The sequence below is a fragment of the Idiotropiscis lumnitzeri genome, chromosome 21 (genome assembly GCF_059441095.1).
Source record: "Idiotropiscis lumnitzeri isolate Australia: NSW breed Sydney's pygmy pipehorse chromosome 21, RoL_Ilum_1.0, whole genome shotgun sequence".
Lineage (NCBI taxonomy): Eukaryota > Metazoa > Chordata > Actinopteri > Syngnathiformes > Syngnathidae > Idiotropiscis > Idiotropiscis lumnitzeri.
Genome location: NC_142411.1, coordinates 10,161,808 through 10,184,839, shown reverse-complemented (window position 1 = coordinate 10,184,839; position 23,032 = coordinate 10,161,808). Strand labels below are relative to the sequence as shown.

The window sequence follows — 23,032 nt, the reverse complement described above, 5'->3', positions numbered from 1 at the left end:
CAAGAACGTAGCAGTCTTTCATTATGTAAAGTATCATGTAGTCGATGCGGCCCGATTGATTTGACTGATAAAGCAAATACATGAACTCTCCAGAGGACGTAGCCCAAGATTATTGTTCTGTCATTTCCGCCCTGTTAAGAATTCATCATTCTGTTATTTATATATATATATATAAATATTATATTATATTAATTTTGCAAGTAAATATTCCTTCAATTCTGGAATGACTCAACATTTATAATGTCAGTCTTCACAGACTCACAGCTATTGCTTTCTCAGCCCTCAGTTTACCAAGCATGTAATAGTCAGAGTAGTAGTTAATTCAAGGAAATTTGGCCAAATAGTAAAGACTTTTTTTTGTTTGGAGAAAAATTATGTTCTAATGGATGAAAGTTATGTGAAAAAGAATGCCACGAGGCCTGGATTTGAATGTTACAAAATAATAAACGAATGAGGCCCTTTGCCTCATTCAATATGGCAGGGAGTGCGTTTAAAGGGGCATTTTCTATGGTGCAAAAAAATTATCCGCAGCTTGGAAGTTTATGGTATTTCAAGGTGTGGATTGATAGGTGAAACAAAGGATGTCCACACTGCGTCGGACACTCAATAGTTCCCTCTGCTGTAGATCTAAAATCATTGCAGGTAAACGAAACGAAAATCAAATGGAAAAAACGCACATGATGCAAACCCAACATTAGCCTTTCAAATATTAAATCCATAGTCAGTTGTTAGAGTTTTGCTTAAAATGTTATCTCGTCTTTTTATAAATTATTTTGCTCCATTTGTTTGCTCAGTGAAGTTGTTTATGAGAGTGCAAATGCTCAAATGAGTTGGCATGCAAAATATAGCAAATTTGCCTGTAATAATATTCAAAGATAATATTTTGCGGTTGTGTTAACCTAAGTGTCCAATCAGATCAAATAACAAATTAAAGAATTATTCATTCATGCATTTGTAATGAGGAACTACAGTATTTCCCCGCCTTGGAAAACACCCGTTTGTAGGGAACAGATGAAGATGGTGTGCATAAATAATCAAGTTCACGTTCATAAAGGTATGTGTATGTTTTCTGGTTATTTTTCCAATACTATCACGTAATAATTAATATGATAGTAACCAGCGAAATTGCAAAAACTACACTCGATTCTACGATTATGGCGCATATCGATGACGTAACACCTCGGTAGTCTTTAATTTTCGCAATTTTGTAAATTGCGTCCTCGAACACGACATATTCTTGAACTAAATTTGCACTTCATTGATAATTTAGGTTATAGCGCGGATATTGGGATTGAGCCTCTGTCGACGCAAATGAAAAGACCCACTTCCTGTATTGTTCACATGATTTTTGTTTTCTTAAAGCGATACACGCACCAATACAGTGTTTCTCGCTTGTGCACGCGACACAGCGCTGACACACTCGTCCCATCACTAAAATCCAGTATCTCAGTGCTTCCATCCGGCAACAACTTTTCTGGAAGACGAGGTAGAGTTCCCTCATGATCTCAGCGTGATTTGACTTGAAGAGTGTAAGTTAGACCCCATTGGCTGTGAAAGTACACATACCCGATTGTTCCGCCAGCTGTTTGCTCAGAGATGTCCGCTCTACTGAGCTAACGTTACACATTAGCTAGCACAATGACCGAAACATTTTGTGACTGTTTCGGAACAATTAATGACGAATGAAGTGGTCGCGGTTTGCACGAAGAACCAGCGTTTAAGCCGCAGCATTGGAACCTACTGTGATTTAAATGCAAGGCCAAAGATTGAAATCGGGACCTCATCTGTGCACCCACTGTCATGTCTGGATAGACGACAGTATTGTCAAAGAAATGTTGCATTTGCAGAAGTTTGTTTTTGGCATTTGTTGTTTATTTATTTATTTATTTTTTTTGATTTTGTCAACATCTGCGATTGTGTGGCTGATACATTCTTTAATAAGTTGCCAGAACGTTAAATAAGATATTAGGATTGCTTGTATATATTCTACAACTGCAGTAATAAATATGAGGTGCTGCATTTTTTTTACCAGAGTTATATCGTCCCATAGCATTTCATACGTGTTTTGTGTACTTGGCATTCACTTCCATTGAGAAATTGTCATTTTATTCATAATAGAGGCCATGCTCTTGTTGCACATTGATAATGGTAACTATGTATGAATTTCCACCACGTCTTTCAATTTAACTGTTTATGTAAATCCTGGCAGTGTTCCATCCTCCTTCGAAGCTTTAAATAAAAGAAAAAGTATTTTTAAATAAGTGAATCGTTAAAATTGCGATTGATTTTATTATCACTTCCTTACAATAAAATATAAAAAACGGACACATTTATGTTCTCATTAGTCACATCCAAGCTGTTTTTCCCAGGAGTACTCTAATTTAAATTACTGACACCTATCTCAGGTGTGTTTAAATATTCTAGCATGGCTATAAACAGCATTGTTCTTTACACTGCATTGCAATGTACACATTAGTACATGTTTCCTAATAACTGTGTGCACACCCACAAGTATTAAATGGTACCGGTATTTTATTTATTTATTTTGTTTTTGTTTTCTTTTATGTGTTTTATAAATGGATAAAGGTAAGAGATAATTGCCTTTAATTTTATCATTTTGAGGCAACTCGAGCCCGAGCAACAGTGCATCACTAGGCATCATTTTAGCCAAGTTAAAAATAAATAAATACATTAAAAAAAGAAAACTGAAATGGTGAGAAACTGTTTAGTAATTATAATCAAAACATTTTAATCGACTGACAGACCTAGTAAAATGTAAAGATAGTTTTTGTACTTCGTTATATTACATAAATGGAGGCAGGCAAGGCCCCAGACTGGATAATTTAGCGTTTTCACTGACCTTTACCGGCATGTCTTTGGAATGTAGAAAGAAGCTGGAGCACCCACGCAAGCACGTGGAGAACTTGCAAACTTATCACAGGAAATCCTTCACCAAGATTACAACCTTGTTAAGTGTTAACCAACATTGTGAGGGAAAAATCACAGTAGTTTTTTTTTTTTGTCTTATCGAACGGCTGGTGGCTTGATTGACCACTCAAATCCATGTTGTGTTGTTAAATTGTTTTTCTCACAACCATTAGCACACTAATCTTCTTCGTATTATTCTCAACATCATATGAACATGACCAGCACCTTCTGAACCTCTAATAACTATTAAGAAACGTAATTGGAAAATGCAAAGCTCAGTGTGAATGGACTTGGGGATAATGTTGAGCTTTGAAAACACTGCATTAGTGTTGACTTGCTTGTTAGTTTATATTCAAAATTCCTCAAATTAAATATGACAGTCACTTTATTGATACACTGTTAATGACTTGTAATTATTTAAATTTAGTGAAATTGAATTCCAACTCTGAATGTAGTTTTTTCCCGTTTAAAGTTATGGTAGTATAAATAATTCCTGAAGAAAAAAAGTTAGCTCCTCTCTATAGTATGTAAGGTAACAAACCGTTCATTTATTTAACAGTTTTTTTTCTTTTTATTGCAGCTTTTGGAACCTACTACAGTCTCCATTTGTGTTACAGTCAAGAAAGAAAGGAGACCGAGACGAAAGTTCATCCTGACTGCTCGCTGTAAGTATTTCCAAAATATTTGTCCCTTAAAGAGTGTCACACGTACACGACTGTGTGTAAATGTGATGATTTTTTTTTAAAGGGATGCATTTGGTGAGACGCTAACAGTATTTGACAAGACCACCACTTGGGGGCAGTGTTGTAACCAAATAGTGTCACTCCTTGCAGTTTTTTTTGTCCACTGTAGTTAGTAGCATTTTCTGTCTGGTGATCAACATTGAGCAATGATTAAAAAATCAAAAGTGTCCTTTTTACCATTATAATTTCAATTCTATTTTATTTTACATTGGGGAAAACGCCTATTACTGCTACAGTATCTATACAGAAGACAAAAAAAATGCACAGTGCAGTAAATTGTTGGACTTAATCTTATTTTAGAGATGTGACTTCCACTGCTGTTATTGTTGTATTTTTTTCTATGCGCCATTAGCAGTACTTTTGCCTTATCCTGTTCATAATTGTGCAAAGGCTAAACCGATCCTCCCAGCTGCTGTCTATAATTCAAACTGCATCGTGCTGCAATTCTTTGATGTTGATGTAAAAAAAACAGAAGCGCGGGCCCCGTGGCACCAGCGTACCTAATTTCCGTCTCACAATGTTGATATTTGAAACTTTTACACTGTATGACTGTTTTGGTGCTGACAGGTTGGTTGGCTTCAGCCACTAAGAAGAAAATATTGAATCTGATCTTTATTCTCCCGATGCTATTAGGGATATGGCATGGGATATGTCTGAGATAAACATTTTATTTTCAGCAGTTATGAAGTCTATCCAGGACTCTGATTTCAATATTTTAGTTTCGCTTAATAGCCTTGACTAACCTCTAAAGAATTTTTTTCTAAGTGCATGTCCATCATAATAGTGTCTAAAACTGATTTGGTAATACAGGCGGCGCATTTTGTTACCCCTCAGTTAGGGTACATTTAGTTTGGTTCAGGAGTGCAGAACGTTTAAGTTTGGCCGCAAATGAGCCAAATGCAATTTGACAAGGTGCAGAACTCCAGGGTCAGTCCACAGCAAGAAACATGTGTCGCTGGGAGGAAAGGCCCTTATTGGACCCTCAGCCAGTCAACATTCCTGTGTTTGTACAACACATCCTAATGAGGCTGCGCTCTGCGGGGGGAACAGGCCATGTCTTTGGGGATTTATCTGAAGAGCTAAACAAGCAAGGAAAGATCTAGTGAATCAACCTGCTCACTTACACTCTCGTTCGCCCTCGCAAGCGTAAATCACAGCTGATGAGGTGAGGCAAGTCAAGGCGTTGGAAGGGCTAACGTGTACCCTATAAAGGGTTACAACACACTCTTTTAATCAGGCTGTTATAAGACCAGGCTTTGATGGAGTAGTAGAACTACTTATTTTAATTAGTGATAGATTTGGCATTTTGCCGATTTTTGGCATCTACCTTTTTTTCAAGGCCGATAAATTATAAACTGGTTTAGTTTTTTTTACTCTCTTTCTCCGCTGTGCTGGTGGCCCTGCCTGCAGAAGCAGATCAGCCCGCCCACAGCACCATCTGATTGGTTCCTTGTGCAGTGGTTTGCGACCAAGCAGTAAGCTGCCTGTTTGCTTTTTTTTTTTACCTCGAGTCACACGCAAGAGGCATCAGGCATTACAGTTTGCCATATTTTGCAAATTTCCCCATTGTGGGACTATTAAAGGACAACTTTATCTTCATATGTTGATGAAATTTTTATAAATATCAGTCTACTACAACTCACAATAAATAGAAAACTATTTACCATAGGAAACTTCCTAAAGAGAATGTTTGTTTTCATTGAACTATAAGACATTCAGCTGAGCCGGGGAGCTTTTAAAACTAAGTTGTCTATTTTCTAAGGTTTAAAACAAAAGCCTTAACATGATGTAAATCACTGAAGTTGCTTAATAAACATGTGCTTTAAGGCATTCAAACTATGTCAAGTTTTGGAGTTTTTAGTTTCCAAATTTTTATACCATTTTACCCCTTCTTTTCAACAAATGAATATCGGCTTCAAAATATCGTTTATCGGCCTCCATGACTACTAATAATCGGTATCGGTATCGGCCCTGAATAAAGCATATTGTTCTATCTCTAATTTTAATGTTCATATTCAGTTAAATCCGTACTGTAAGGGCTAACCGCTGCCATGTCCAAAAAGAGAGACATTGTGTAACGTAAGGATTATTTAGTTCAAAGGCAAACTCATAGTTTGGAATAAGATCCATCCCTGACAAAAACATTAAAACCGAAATGTCTGTGGTTGATATTTGAACAAACTCAACATGAATAAATCGCCAGAAGAGACAGTGGGGATGTAAAAGGTCAGTTTTCAAAGACATTCCAATGATTCTGATCTGTCATGGGTCCACCTGAAGCGCATTAATTTGCTTTTTTTCCACTGTGCCTCTTTCAGTTCCTCAGGAAAGCTCGCTCCATCCTTCATACATTTAAAAGTCAGCCATAGTTTATAATGATACAGTCTGACAAGTTTATTGACAGCAGGGTGGTGGCACTACCACACAACGCCTGTTCTTTTGTGGTATATCGAATATACAAGCAGTGGCAGCTGCGGTTCCCGTGGTGATACGGCAAGGCTTGATTGATGTCTGCTCTCGAGGGTGAATCACCGAAAGCAGGAGTAGCCATGGAACCATTTTCCGAAATACCAGACACTAGCGATTTCTCTCATCTTAAGTGTGGCGACCAAAAAAGAGAGTTTTATTAGGCGTGGTTTCTGTCATGAGGAGCACAAAGCCAACGTGGGTGAACTCAACCAATCGTAACACCTCCTAGAAACAAGGCCACACTGATGAGAGACCTAAGCTTTGTAACGTTAGCATTTACCATAGCCCTTCAAATATAAAATGGAATTCATGAAAAAAAAATTCTTTGACAAATTAAAAAAAAAAAAAGCGTTGGATTCAGCAAGGATGTAAGTGGATTTTAGTCCGGCTCATCAAGCGGCCCTCGTGCGTGTGATGTGTTCGCTAGGCAACCAAAAGTTTATCTAAAAAAAATTGCCTCGAAAAGCGACACTTCCAACTGTTTGTGTATGAAGAGATGTGAGACAGCAGTGTGCATTCAAGCGTGCCTGTATTTCCTTATTATCTTACCTTTTTTATTTTCTGCTTCCCTAATGAATGAATCACAAAAAAAAAAAGATAAAGCATTCCACAATCATACCCGTGGCAGAATAGTCTCACTTTGTGCACTTTTAAGCCCCCCTAAGCTGATGGTTAAGACAGAGCCAAATCCCTCAATATTTAACAACTAATTGCGCCACACTGCTTAGTAATTTCTAAAATGCACTTGACCGTGCCAGCCGTCACACTTAGTCGTAGGATTTACGTTTTCTGTGTTCAAACACACACAATACATTTAGTATATTATACATACATGTACATTAAATGCAAACACGCTTATCTGGTTGACATTTGCTCGCAACATTTGGCTTATATATTATATTTGGGATGCATTCTTAATAGTTGGCTCTAGAAAAGGGGTGGGCAAACTTTTTGATTGGCGGGCCAAAATGAGTTCTAAAATTTGACAGAGGGGCCGGATGGAGTGTTTTGGTAACCTCACCTCATCGGAGAAAAACAATACATTTGATTTTAAATAAAAATGAACAAAAGCATTCCAACAAAAATATCTGTCTGACACACCACAGTATTTAGAAAATAAAACATTAACAAGGTTTATTCATTTAATTTTTTTTTAAATTCTGTGGGCCGGATTAAAACATTTAACGGGCCGCATGTAACCCCTCGGGCCGTAGTTTGCCCCGGCTTGCTCTTGAATGATTTAATAGGTTCCCATAAGCAGAACTTTACTTCAAAGTTCACTGATTACAGTCAATCAGTAATGTTCCTTTTAGTTTGGCTGTACAGCCGCTGTATGGGCACAGCAACCCTCAGAATTGCTCATTGGAACTCTGATCATGGCTTGTGTCCTTGCTTGGCAGTTGCATAGCTTCCTGCTTTGTGCCTTCAAGTCTATTTACTAATTGCATTCGCTGTGGTGTTGGCAGATCCACAATTCCCATTATATGGTTTCTGTGGTCTGCACTGCATAATTGCATTTGGCAGGGGCAAGATGTACATAGCAGGCCTGGACTTAAAGTACAATTGAGCTTCGCTTAATCTTTTCCTTTCTTCCCCTCTCATACTTTTTGTATGGACTAAAATTATGTGAATGTTTTATTCAAGCCTTTCACAACACAGCAAGGCAGTCAAATTTGTAAGAGTAAAAACAATGGTGGGTTTATGCAGAAATAGCTCTTCTTGAGTTCTGTACCTGATCCAAATGTAAGTAGCCGAAGATTAAAGCTGACATGTTGATCTGGTCTAATTTATCTTTTGATTCCAAAGTTCTTTCATTCCACAGTGAAAGAACTGGCCACATTGTTCCAATACTTTTACGGGGGAGTGTATAGACATGTCAAGGTCCCCAATAAAATCTTCCTAAAATACTCTGCAAAATGATGTTTCGGTTACAATAGGGTCACAAAAACATCCACTTCGGGTTTGTATTTATTTTTGCCCTTGCCACTGTAGCTAAATAAGATAAGTATTCACAGAAGGAAAACTCTTAGCCGGCACCATGCTGCAGTTGTTACAAAAATGAACGATCCAGTGAAGGTTAGACGCTTTGGAGAAAAAGTTTGAGAGAACAAGCTTCGATGGTATGGACACATGTTCAGAGCTGAGATAGTGACTACGTTTTCATGTCGTCAATTTTTGGGTTAAGGTCAGAATTCCAGTTTCTCAAAGAACCCGTTTACATGTGTGAACAGACAGTTACGACCCGGTCTGGAAAGCCCTTCTTGTAAAGCTCCCCAAATAACTCTGATCATAAAGGGACGCTTTACGACCTGCTGACGCATTCAATCACATTTCAGCATGCTCCTCATTATGTTCAAGTTTGCAACTTGTCCGGTAAGTTAGAATTTTCACATGACAACATGGAAAAGAAAGGGTCAGAATGGATGGAATGAGGAAGAAGTCAGTGGTGTGTAGATTTGTGTTTGGCTTTATAATGACTCCTTGATGTTGTCACTTAATGGTCTCATTTAATATCACGTATAAAAGCTGGTTGCTGGATTGAATACCTATCCAAGGAAATGTATTGGTCAACTTTTCATTTTGACCCAATCGTGTCTGGTTTGAGTGAGTGCAACAGCAGGCAAGCGCTAATGAGCTTGCTGTGATCTAAGAGCAGTACCATCGGCAGGAATTCACCCTGGCGGTGACTAATACCAAACACCCAAATTGGTTACAAGATGAGCAACGGTCAAACTTACATCAGAAGTTTTGGGCTTAAAGTTTGGCTAAGATGAATCTGAAATGCAACAGTCTGCATTTCTGATTTAGAATTAGTGAAAGTTAGAAGTCAGACAAAAAAAAAAAAATCACGCACCCCACCCCTCACGCGTCTTTCTCTTCCTCAAGTGACCTTTGGCATGAGAGGTCGTTATTGTGTATAGCTTGATGACCTTTGGTAATGAGAAGGAAGAGCTGGAGGTAACCTGGAAGTGCTTTGTCTCCACTCTCTTGGGAACACAAATAGTGACTGAACTCAGGCACACAAGAATAGCCGCAAGGTCACCGTTGTACTCGTCTTGTTTTGCTCTGCTGCACATTTTTCATTATATATGAGAAAAGGGCTATTCCATTCCTACTGTTCTCGGCTTTTAAAATGCTACGTTCCGACCTATGAGTCTGAATGAACTTCCACCGATGACCGTGTTTTATTGAAAAGAAAAAAGGCATCAGAAAATAGGAGCCCCAGACGTGGCATTGGATTTTTTTTTTGTCACGATATAGATACAACATGCATACAAAATGTTGATTTACAGCTATGAAATACAAACTTGTTCTTCTAATGAATGAAAAACCTGCATTGTTCACAAAAATAACTGACAAAAATAATAAATAAAAATGTAATGAAAATTTACCGAAGGTAATCGGGCATTGCTTTAAATTGTGGTCCAGCAGGATTATTTTAAAAACCTAACTTATGCTAACAGACCAGGACAAAAATGATAGTACACTTAATATTTTGTTGCACAATCTTTTGAGTCAATCATTTCAATCAAACCATTTCTGTAACTCAGCAGAAATTTTGGCCCACTCTTTGTGCGCAAACTGCTCCAGTTGTCTCAGGTTTGACGGTTGCTCTTTCCCTATGGCATCTTTCAACTCCTTCCACGGATGCTAAATAGGATTTAGATCAGGGCTCATAAAAGGCCACTTCAGAATAGTCCAATATTTTTGTCTTGGCCATTCTTGAGTGTTTTTCGCTGTGCGTTTTGGGTGATTTAATATTTTGCAAGACCAATGACCTCCGACTGAGACTGAGCCTTCTGAGAATGAGCAGAACATTTCTCTACAATACCTTGATAGTCTTGAGTTTTCATTGTACCATGCACAGATTCATCATTCACAGATTCTGTGCCAGATGTAGCAAAGCAGCCCCAGAACGTATAGTAATAGAGGCTCCTTCATGTTGCACAGTAGGGATAGTGTTCTTTTTTTGGAGATGCTTCGTTTTTGTGTCGGTGGAGATAGAGCTGATGTGCCTTTGCCAAAAGATTCCAATTTTGTGTCCTCTGACATTCTCCCAGAAGTTTGGCAAATTCCAGTGTCGCTTCTTTTATGATTTTTTTTCAACAGTGGTGTCCTCCTTGGTCATCCACTTGGCTTAAATGAGGGATGGTGGGATCTGACACTGATGTATCTTGACCTTGGAGGTTGTTCTGGGCTAATCTGTTGTACGTATTATCAGGCTGTTCAATTTTAAATAAATTTTCTTCCTGCTGTCACATCCAGGGAGGTTGACTACAGTCCCGTGGATCTTAAATTTAAAGTATCTCTGTCCATTTTCTTTAGCTCTCGGCCTCTATCCGTGCTTTAACACTTCCATAAAAGGAAATCTTGATTCAGCTATCAAGTTGCTTTTAAATATTGTGCTATTCTTTTGGAGATTTGACATTCAGAAGCAGACCTCATGTCTGGAAAGAAATCAAACAGCTGAAATTAGGGAAGCAGAAAGCAGAGCAGGTAGATACTTGTTCCATGCATCCTTGGCCTGTAAAGATCACTAACCGCCGTTTTTTTTTTTTTTTTTTCCCCTCTTTTTTCTCTTGTGGCCGACCGAGTACATGGGAGGACGCTATGTGAGCGCATTTTTGGTCCCGAAAGGCCGGGTCATGAGGTGGCTACGAAGGTATACAATTTGACGCCGATCGCTGGAGTAAGTGTATCGAATTTGATATAATGCTGCTTTCGTTTTTCAGGGCTGCTCAAGTTTCAGGGAATCACATCGATAGAGGCTTTTCATTTAAGTGGTACTGCTAGCTCATTTTTTTCCCCTGCGTTATCAGATACTGCACTTCTGTTGGCACTTAATCTGACAAAAGGCCTTTGAAGTCCTGATGGCAGACTTTTCTTATGTCACCTTCTTATATTTCCTTGTTTTGTACAGAAGACGATTTTATTTCCCTTTGTGTTTTAACTGTTTGAGATTGATTAGTACTGATGATAATGATGGAAATTATTGGCGGTTTTATCATATTATTTTGGCATCTCAGGCAAAATCAGTAACCTCTATTTTTACAAGTGTTGTAATTTTTGCTTGCACTACACTGCAGTTTGTTGACCTGTAATTGGAGCTTCAGGAGACTTCATTGCCATCTTGTCTGTCTGAAGGAAATGAGTCTGCTATCCTCAGACATTTCTCAAATTCCTCTCCTTGTGTCATTACTGCTTGAGCAAATAACGGCTTAAGGGACAGAATTCCACCACTGAATCAACAAATTGTTTGTGTCTTCAGAAGCTCAATGCGAATTGCGGAAAGGGAGGAATTTGTCAAGTAGTCTCATTTTCACTGAAGCCTTGTATTGTTAAACTATTGAATGCAGTTTGTGATCATTCCTTTCACTGAAACTAAGTCGATCCAACAAATTAAACCCTGGCTCTCCACAATGGTTTTAAAGGTTTTATGTTTTTGAGGGGGTTCTGTGAAGGAGTTTTGTATGTATTTTTGTTATTAATAAGAACAAACCATGTCTGAATTTTTTTATTAAAAAAGCTATTTTTTTATTTCAGGAATGAATATTATGTATTTATATATTTATTTATATATGTATTCAAAGCATTTTGAATTATAATTGAATCCAGCTCAGAATATTGCCGGCTCCATTAGGGATTCCCAAACTATATTGCGCCTTTAAGAGGGTAAGCAAGAGTACAAAGTGAAAATGGTGGTTTGGTAATAACACATTTATAGCCAAAACCCTCTGAAAATTGGCCCCATTTATATGAAGTTGACAGAGAAATGATTTCCAAATGACTAAAACAATCCACTGAATCATGAAAATTGAAGTAATATGATGTACACTATTACTGGCTGAATGAGGTCAGTGCAAGTTTCAGACGAGGGTGACATGGAAGCGCAGGGGTGCCGTCCCAATGTGGGTGCACCCTTGGTGACAAAATGCAAGGGGGGTGGTTTTGAAGTTAAGCAATTTGATGCCGATTCGATTATTTGATTGATTTTTATACTGACTAACCTATTTGAAACTGGGAGCTACTTCCTGGATTTATACAAAGGGCTACTAGTATGTTATACATTCCAGGGCTTTAGGTTGAACTACAGTACATGCATTTCAGGTTATCCATTACTACGGCTGCAAATAATGATTATCATCACATTAAATGATTTTGTTTTCCATAAATTGTTGATGATTCTGAGAATGGACACAAATGTTCAAAATTGTTTTCCAAAATAAAGCATGATTGTAAATATCTTAATTTGATTTAATACGTTGATAATCAGTCTGCTTTCCTGGAGGACTACACAAAGCACAAAATGTTTCCTGTTGATAGGCTGAAATCGAAAAAATGGGACATGAAATTAAGCAATGCCTCGACAATCGCTTAAATAATAGCCGTCCATTCATTGATGAATTGTTGCACCTTTAACTGATGCAAAATTGCAAATTAGGATTGTTCAGCCTTGTGTACTGTTCAAGTCTTGTTATGCTATTCTGTCGTGTCAAATCCTGTCATCTCTTCACATCAAGCATCAGCATTAAACCCCACTCATCTTCCTTGTATTGAAGATAAAAGAGCTATTGAAAGTCTTAAAAACATGTTGGGTTGTGCAATATTCCTCCCCTGATGTAATAACTCACTGGGGCATCTGGTGTGGCCTCTGCTTGGTGCTTAGTAGTGTGGTGCTTGCTTTTTATTTTAGTTTTTTTTTCTGGCTGCTATGACTTTGTTCGCACATGTAATTTCCATGTGTCCTTTTTGTCCATTTGTGTTAAAAATTCATAATGTCGGTCTGTCTGAAAAAACTTGCTTGCAATGTTGGTTTCTCACATATATTAATTGGTGTCATGCCACTGAGCTGGGGCTGCTTTGGAGCAACAAATGAAGAATAGATTTTAGTAGTTTGATTTAACCGAGTAATCGAGTTCAGGCAAAATTGGCTTTGATGATAGGTGATACTTTTGCTTGCACTAGAGTTTTTTTTATTTGGTATGACTGGGTCTGAGAACATATTGAAGGAACAATCTGTTTCCTTGATGAATCCCTTGGTAACTACTAACTAACAACAAAAATAACAAGAAATGGTAAATGATCTTTCACTTTTATAGCACCTTTCCACCTACTAAGGCACTTAAAGGCATATTTGTGTTTCACATTGTCTTTATGCAAAGTTTTGTTTCAATTTTGAGACTGCTACAAATTGTTTTTTTTTTTTCACTATTCTTCAGTTTCTGTCAGGAGTCTGGACTTCTTAACACATGAATAGATGCAAAGTATGGTCCCATATCATCCCACAGGTAAGTCTTTAAACTCTCAGCTTGTATACCATAAATCATGTTATGGTTTCCTTCGTTTATATTCTCATTCATTCAGGTCATATCTTGAATGAATCGATTGAATCGATTGCAACTCGACTGCTCTGTTGGTCTTGTTGACGTTTCGCTTCTCAGGCTTCATCAGTTCAGGCAACGAGGCTTGGTTAGGAGGGACCAATATGGGTTAGTGTGGAAAACAACAATTATTTATGCGCCGAGTTGGAGGCGTGCCCAGTACCGGAGATGGTATCATTCTTTTGGGATGTAAACCTCTCCCAAGATAAACAGTGCACGGCCAATCCGCACCTTTCACTGTCTCCGATTGGTTCAGGCCACGATGGGCGTAATTTGTGTTGGCGTTGAACCAAGTGAACCTCCGCACCTGTGCAACCCCAGATTTTTTTTGGGTTTTATTAAGGCATATCTAATCTCGTTGCACACTTGAGTACAATGACAATAAAGGGATTTCTATTCTATACCGTTGAGAAATTAGGCCACTCAAGTGCCGAAATTGGTCATGTTCAAGAGTCCAAAATTCCACTGCTGAATTGACGTTTTCAATGCTTTAGCAGATGAAGTCTTGTTACTTAGTACATCGGCTTTTACATTTGCCTGAGTATTTAATTTGCTCCCATTTTTACACTTGCTGATGTTAGGATGTCTTGTGAGGACACCACAGAGGAAGCCATTTTTGTAAAAAAAAAACGAACAAAAAACTTTGCGTGTTTGAAGTGACAAAACAGCACCTGGATTTTCCACAAGCCAGACTTTGCAAAATAATAGTCTGTATATATAAACCAGTGGATTAAAACACTCTTGATATAAGATTCAATCAATCCATTCAAACAAAAACCTTTTACCCTGTCCTGTCCAGACAAGACCTGAGGAAAAGTTGAGGATGTTTGGTTTTCACTTTGATACAGCTGTGGGTCACTGAGCAATACAATACAGTGCCCTCACGGAACAATTTTTATGGATTCTAATTCTCGAAGAATTCAAATTTTACCTTTGACTCTTTATTGAGGCATACATCTAAAGGCAGAATAAACAGCCACTTGACTTCTGCCTCTCATACAAACCGCATTTTTCTCTCGCTCTCACTAAATCTATGTCAATGACTCGTTGTTCTGACCCTCAACAGCAAAATCTCTCTTGTTTAAATTATGCACCAGTCTGTACTCCCTTCTGATTCCTTTGCAATTCCTTTCTTGTAATCTTTATGACAGAAAACTGTGCATGTATGAGAGATTTCCTGGGTTTTTTTCAGGCATAATTTGCACACATATGCGCTAATTAAGTTTGAAACTGGAGCGACAAAGAGTGGTGTGACTGTCTTTAAACATTGACATATTTTCTTGGCCTGATGACAGTAGGAACTAGCTCATGATTAGCTTCCGTGGAAAAGTATGTGATCGGCATATGTTCAGTTTATTAGTACGGCAAAGAACACTTTGCTTTGTCAGTATGCTCACCTGGTCCCCACCGGTTAATAGAAGTGACACTGCTTAATACTGGATTCCTTGATTTCTCATTTTAGGATTAGGAGGTCCCAGACAAAGTTATGATTGATAGATCATTCTAAAGCTAGTAATAAACGTGGTCGACAACTACCGTACAAACTTTTATGAATCTGTTTGTCTTTAAGCTTGTTGACTCAAACAGTCTGTATTATCCAGTGACTGATCCCGCCAGCTTTCTGTTAAGCAGCTGTGTTGACTGTCTCATGCGTGGGAACCCTTGATCACTATGAGGCTGACTGTACAACTGCGGTGAGCCCGGCCGGCTGCCATATCATCACACAAAACACTACCTTTTTAACTTTGATCATGCGGACCTGTAAATGACTATAGGATCGTCTTTTAAGGCCTCAGGTTCTCCACTTGGCTTTATTTGCTTAAATGAATGGTTTGGGATGTTTAAACAACTGTGTCTGTCAGAAAATGCCTCTGGCAATGTTGACAATCACGTGTTTGCTTCATTAATCCTTTCAGCTGCGATGGCTTTATGATCAAGTCTTCTTTTAAGTTTATCTGTTGATGATGTGCTGTTTCTTGATGTGATAGTTGGGGAGGTTTTAAACATTACTTCATGATACAAGATAAAGATGCAGTTAAAGGCTTTTTTAAAATATTCATTCAAGTCCACTGGGACTAAGGTAGCTCACCAAGACAACTCCGCCCTGGTGCCAACGTGCCCATATTAGGAAGTGCTGACTAGCAATAGACCTGTATGCTTTTTTCAGAGCCAATACCAATACCGATTATTATTTGTCACGGAAGCTGATAACCAATATTAGAAGCCGATATTAATTTGTAGGAATTAGCGCCATAATGTTTTTTTAAAATTCAAAAGTTCAAAACTTGACTTAATTTAAATGCCTTTGGCAAATAGTTGTCTATAAATCCACTATACCTAAGATTTTTATCTTTTATCACGCATCGTTTTAAAATTCAAAAACTGAGAAGTGCATCCTCAATGCCGGTAGACTAGGTAGAAAAAAACATCTCATCAACATGGCTTTGTCTCGTTTCCACTGGTTTTTGTGGGTGTTCTCTCAACAGAAAAGCAGAAAATGTGACGTTTTTTTGTGCAAAATTTTTCTTTCACTTGCAGTTCTTTGTCATCAATTTTTGCACCTTGTATGGAGCGGTGGTGTTTTAAAGTGCTCTATAAATATAGTTGAGTTTATCTTTTCATGACATGTGGCTTTCACACATACACTGGTACTCACTCACTTCTTACTTTTATCCCCAATTTTCTCATCAGCATTATCATCAACTTTGCTTATCTTCAGAGCCATGTTGCTCAAGTAGCAAATCACCCCTGCAATGTGACAATGGGGGCGCGACTAAATTTAGCCTCAAGACAAGACAGCTTCGGCCCGGGCCGATAATCGAGCTATAACTTGTGCTGGCATAGTCTACTACCAGGAAGTAAACACTGAAACTATTGCTGCTGGTTTAGTAGCTTGTACCTTGACGAGCTGCATCTTTGATGTTGCAAAAGGAAGCCCTTTTTCATTTTCAGGACGATGAGGAGGTGACGAGCGTCAGGGGGAAAAAGGAAATAGGAATAGGTAGGATCTTCTTCTAATGTGTCTCCACCTGGTACAGCGGCTGCACTGAGGCGGACAGAGTGAGGCTCCAGAGGACAGTCAAAACAGCGCAAAGGATTATTGGCTGCCCTCTCCCCTCACTGTCGGACATCTACACCGCCCGGTGCCTCAGCAGGGCTCTCAACATCGTCAAAGACAATACCCACCCAAACTCCCACCTGTTCGACCTGATGCCCTCTGGAAAGCGCTACAGATGCATCAAATCGAGGACAAATAGACTGAGAAACAGTTTCTTCCCGAGAGCCATCTCTATTCTAAACTCTCACACACACACACGAGACCACTTTACCTTGCAGAACAGCATCGTGATGTGTTTTTATATACCCTATTCAGTACTAAATTCCATTGCACTCTCTTATTTATTTATCTAATTTATATATTTGTCTGTATTATTGTTGTATTGCACTGGAGAGGGGAGCCCTCTAATCTCGTTGCACACTTGAGTACAATGAGAATAAAGGGATTTCTAATTCTAATTCCAAATATCCGTGCTCATCTTGACATTGGTGGCTCTTTTTTTTTTTTTTTTAGCTAGATAGCTGTTTCAGTTAGTTTGGTTCAAATCTGCTCGTGTGACTACTACTGTCTTTATGATGCTCTTTAGAAACTGTATATTGAGCTTATGGTGTGGTTTATCTGCTGGCATGAGGAATGATCTCATTGTCTTGCCTTTTTTTTTTTTTATTTTAGGCTGTATTGTCTAGTTTTGTGAGTCCATTTGAGCTTTTGTCTAATGATTTCCGCTGGTGGTCTGCCATACAAACAACTCTCAAAATGGACCCATCTCTTTTCTCCTTTCACTAAGGTTTGCTCACCCCCAGCCTTTTCTTTTTGATGTTTTCTGGTCTATGTTTTCATTACGCTCTCTCACCACACTCCATCCCTTTTTTCCCCAATTTAAGCCGTTACTGCCATTGGGTTATACTGTATATCCCTGTATTGAGCTGGTTGTGTATTGGACTTTTCAATGCCGGTGGGGAAGGAAAGACCCTGCTGGCTCGTCAGCGTCTCTGACCCCTTTTGTCACAATAGGTCCCTTTTTCCCCCCTCACACTCATTTCCCTGCCAAGCTGGGAAGAGTAAATATTTATCAGCCCCCACAACAATGGCCATCTTAGAGGGGAAAGAGACTGACCACAGCACATGCAAAGCTGGGCCCAAAGATGTCTTATTATATGTTTCAGATGAAGCATCTAAACTATGTCCCCCTAAAATTTGGGATTTTCGGAAAATTTGAATATGAGGAATTGGGCGCATCAAGACAATTATTTGGACCAGGAATCCATGAAAGGAAAAAGCTTGTGATACAGCTAAAAAGCGAATAAGCCAAGATGAATGTGGATTTGGCAAGCTGTTGTAGTAAAGATGACACCGGCGATTATCAGTAAATCAGTAACTAAACACATCTGTCACCTCATGCATTCTAATATGTAAACCAACATTCAGAGGATATGGAGCCAAATGGAGAGATTTTTTTTTTTTTTGGTGACGAGACACAAAATGGTTAGCCATTCAATAGCTGCCTAGCCCATTTACAATACAATGCTTTTATTATTGCTGATTATCTGCAATTTAACCCGAACGGAAAAGTACTATTATCATACATGTGTTTTTCTTTCTCCTTTATGAAGCTGTACAATGGTGAAAACAGCTTGTTTGGCAGATGCTTGTGAATCTTGCCATCAGTTTCCTGGAAGTTATTTAATACAATGGCCTTATTTCCACTGTGGGAATTACGAAGCACAGGTACCCTTGAAATGTCCAACAAATCCTTGATTTAAAAACCACAAACTGATGTGATTTGTTTTTTTTTTACCAGTTGCATACAATGCTGCATTGTATAACAGCTCTTCTTGGATTCTGGCCCCATGTACATTTGCAGCGGTTACAACCCAATGCGGGATTTCATTTTGGTCACCAATTCACTGAAAACGTATCTGTTTTAATTCCAGCTCCGCTATGTTGCCAGTTTTTCAATTTTTTCAAAAACTGGAACAGCACCAACCTCACAAATGCAGATATCACTGGTGTGCACCGCTGCTCCTACCATTATAATTCCTTTCAGGGGAGGCTCAAAGACCCAAAGCATGATGTAATTCCTTAAGCCTGTCACTAATAATTTCCCTCTCATTTTCAATGACTCCCAAGATTAATGCCAGACCATAACTGGGCCCCCCATCATTTGCTGAATTTTTTTTCCCCCTCGTCTTATTTTACAGCCATTTTACACTATAGATAAATATTTATGTACATATACATATGACTAACAAAGTCCTTTGCACCATTTTACTCCTTGAACATTGTGCTTTCACTCATCGCCAGGCGGCAATAACTTTTATTTGTGAACCAACTATATGCACACTCATGTTGCTATGTCTCAGAGTCTGACTGCATTTGAATCGAAGTAAGTCATAGTGAAGTCACCGCCCTTTACGTGCAGTAAAGAAAATCAAACCATTGCATTAAATGGAACAAAACCATTATATTAAAATGCACATCAACACTTTTATTTGAGATATTTTTTATTTTTTTATGTAGAAGCACATCCATACTAGATGATTGAAAACTAAGTTTCTCTTGCATGTACGGGATATGGCCGAGGCTAACTTAACTTTAATTTTATTATGACTTGATGATCGCAATACTTTACATTCAGTCTGAGGTAGTGTGTTTGCGCACGCAAGACAGGCTGGCCGCATTTCTGTCAGTGAAATGGGGGTCCCGTGAATACTTGACACAGTTAGGGATGGCTAAAAGGATGAATGAAAATCCACTTCCATCCTTGCTCAGTCCGTTCTTTTTGGAAAAAAATTCTCATCCTCCATCCCTAGACAGACGGACAATTCCGTCACTGGGATGGAATGCCCATCTCTACTATTAGTCTGTGATGATTTAAAAAAAATATATATATATATTTATATAATATACATATTTTTATATTTATATTATATATATATTTATATTATATATATATACATACATACATAACATGTAATCGTCTTCTGTTAAGTAGACAGTAAGTTTTCCCATTAGGCAATGTTAACAGTTGTTTGATGGCCTCACCAACATGTTATTCTCAATTGTGTTTAATATGAATCTTTTTTGAAACCTAAAGCAACTACTTTGGTCCTAATTAAAGTGACAGGTTCACTTTGATCACATTTCTGAAAAATACATTTCCTGAAATAATTGAGGGTAAATAACCTCATCATCAGTCTCCACCAATGCCACTGTTGGTCAACGACCTTTGAGGAGGTTCCACATCATCCTTTCTTGCATCTGTTCAATGGCTTCCCGTAAAATGCATTCAACTAAAAGATCTTGATTAATTGTGAAACACTACATGAACCTTCCCAGCTACATCGTTTAGCTCATCGGTCCTCATTTCGTAACACGACCTCAACAGATTTTGTTGTTTTTTTTTCCCGTTCCCCACGCACAAAAAGTAAATCAAAAAGTGAACGCGCATTTACATTCTTTGCACCAACTCTGTGGAACTATTTTCCATAATCCGCTACTGCATATCGTCAAGCCTTTCTGTTGACCTCCTTACTTGTTTTATTCTAATTCATTTGGTGTCATGTTTACAACCTTTACTACTTGTCTAATCTAACTTGCACATGGCTGTCACGAGCTTGAAAAAAAAGTTGTCTTACTTTCTTACATTAGGTTGCTCTTCCAAAGCCTGTTTTAGCTGAGTGTTCTAATTAGCTTTTTCATTTTATCATTTTAAAATCACAAGGCTCAAAAGGAAATTTTAGCGTAACAAGAGTGGATTGAGATTGTTGTAATTCTTTGTATATTTAGCCACGGCATTTATGAGGAGCCAACTGTGCAAACCGCCCAAACCTTGTCGGGCCCCTCAACAGCCCACTTGTCCCCTTGCAAGATGACACATGATGAAGTCATATTTGTTTCAGACACCGTTGATGTGCCAAAGGCTATGCGCTCGCATAATAGTGTGCTCAGTATTCTGCGTTGAACGTAAAAACGGTGGCATCCTCAACATAGTTGAACAGAATAGACAACCAACATGCCTGCTTTTATTTTCAATTTGTAGTTTGCTAAAATAACATGTAGTTGTAATTGTCTTATACTCAAATTAGCTTTCGAATGGATGTTTAAACACATGAAACAGCACCCCAGGCTCAAAAGGCAGAGACGAGAATTATACATAATTTGATTCGATTTAACTTTGACAGGTGACTTCACCCGCATTGATCAGCAATGATGACATTGGTTTTATTACTCACGAACAATTTGAATCCTGCCAACTTCTTCTGTGCAGTGCGATGTGCATACAAGGAGGATTGTTTTTCTGCATGCTCTTTACCTATGAGTTACATCAGTACATTTTGCAAATGCACACAACCACGTTTGTTTCGCACAATACAACTAGATCTATTGTAGGCTGGAATGTCGGTATTTTAGGAAGACAGATAGCTGTTTCATTTTTCCATTTATCCACTTTCTATATACCGCTTGTCCTTGCTCAGGTTGCTTGTGAGCTGGAGTCTGTCTTTAGGTCAAATATAGATTTCACGATAATGAGTCACTTTGAAAACTTGGCTTCAGGAGAAAGTATTTTCTCTTCTTACCAAAAATACTCAAGCGAACGTAAGTACGAGTATGATGCATGAAATATCCTCTGGCAAGCACCATTGGGCATAGTCCTGGTGTCGATAAAGCGCCATGTGAGTGTACTCCAGGTACCAGTAAAAAGTTACTAGAGAAAAGTAGGAAAGAAGGAAATGCAGTTTGATGAAAGAGCTGCTCTTGTTCTTCCCTGTTGTGGTGAGCAACAATGCACTATAGTGATGTAAACTATTCCCCAAGCTAAAACTGAGCAAACAAGCACGCAGTCAACATCCTGTGAAGTAAATTTGTACTATAAGATCATCTGTCTTTGATGAGGTCAATAACGGGCAGATCCTCAACCTTTTTGAAATGACTAACAAGTCAAGGAGAAAAGTCTGGACTGGCCTTGTTATGTATTACAGCTGTAAAATGCGGCAACACCTTGGTGACTATTTCTAGTGTTGCTCTTGGTCTGGTGGAAAAACATCTTCAAAGATCTCCTCCCCACCACGCCCTTTGTGTCACCCTAATGACCTTTTCATCCTTAATACTCAAATGACGCTCATTTATTCCCCCCCTCTCTACTCCCCCCCTGTATTTCCATCTATGTTTGAGTGTGTCAGACATCCAAAAGGTTTATGACAGCAGGATGTGATCTCATACCTCCTCCAGCATTTTCAACCACACGAAAAAATTGTCCTTCCCAATTCCATCCAGTCCCCCGCCCTCAGAGGCCTGCAGAGAAATTTGACACGCGGATGTGATCTTTTAGGTTTTATCACCTTTTTTTTTTCCTGCAGAGCAATGCTAGTCAGTATCTGGTTTTAAAATCTCACTTTCGGACATCACGTGCTCGTGTGGTTTGAAAATGAAATGCTGAAAATGGTCTTGGAAAATGAATAATAAAACTTAACTTAAAACTTTGTGAAGCAGTAGAGTGAGAAAAGTGTTACATAAACATTGATATCTTTGTCGGTCTTGACTTTCAGTGTTCTAAATGCAACCTGGACTCAGGCTTTATCCTCGTGGTCTTCAATCCTGTCCCTCGAGGTCCGCTGTGCTGTCTATTTTCCATCTCCCCCTGCTGCAACAAATCTGATTCAAATGATCACGTTGTCCAACTGTCCCACACCTGATTCAAATGCGACCTTCTAGGAACAGGGTTGATCGGTGTATCCATTTGATGAGGAATTATAATTGGTTTTCTAAATATGTCCAAAGTTGGGGGTGTCATGTCTCCTCTGTGTATTAATTTTCATATTCTTAGAATACAAATTTATTAAGGCGAAGTTGTTATTGTGCTGAACTATTTTAACGTTTGTTTGAATAGAATAATTGAAAAGAAGTGGTTGGTTTGAGTTAGTTTGGAGTTCGTGAGACGCATTTCCGCATGCTGATGGAACTTGGAATTGAAGCATCGATCAGCAATTGTAATAATGAGCCACAGATTTGTTTTGTTGTTTGATGCAGCACGCACGCAGTGTTGGGTGGCAACCTGGTCAAGTCTCACTTTGCAGTGTTAAGCATTCACTTATAAGCACGGTATTACGATTCCTATTAAATTGCTAACACATTCCCGGAGATAATTTCCGGATCTACAATGCAAATTCTTTTCTGAATCTAAGTGTGACTTTGATAGTTGTCCACATTTTTCCAAGTTACGTGAGGATGGGAGAATCGCGGCTCCTTAAAAGTGAGTAAAAAAAAAAAAAAATGACTTCAGCATGAATGGGAGAATATGCACTTATATGCAGAATCAGACAGACTGATCTTTTTTTTTTTTTTGGTCCATGAAGGAGAAGGCAATGTAATTAGTGTTCGAAAAAAAAGCAACATTTTGCCTGAATTTGTCTTCCAATTACTCAGTACAGCTGCCTCTCCATACTTCCCTG

The 23,032-nt window shown here is 38.5% G+C and overlaps 1 protein-coding gene across 8 annotated transcripts in view; it reads left to right on the top strand.

Moving 5' to 3' along the window:
• Positions 1–1,036: 1,036 nt before the first annotated feature.
• disp1 (dispatched homolog 1 (Drosophila)) overlaps positions 1,037–23,032 on the top strand; it is a 43,453-nt gene continuing 21,457 nt past the window's right edge. The window contains exons 1-4 of one of the 8 annotated variants that reach the window (XM_088286281.1): positions 1,195–1,486; positions 3,509–3,593; positions 10,736–10,830; positions 13,361–13,429. The gene's annotated coding sequence lies outside the window, so the exon portion shown is untranslated. Of the gene's footprint in view, positions 1,055–1,194; positions 1,530–3,508; positions 3,594–6,656; positions 10,831–13,360; positions 13,430–23,032 lie in introns of those variants that run through there. The other 7 variants (XM_088286282.1, XM_088286280.1, XM_088286279.1 and 4 more) reach the window with 7 other exon arrangements.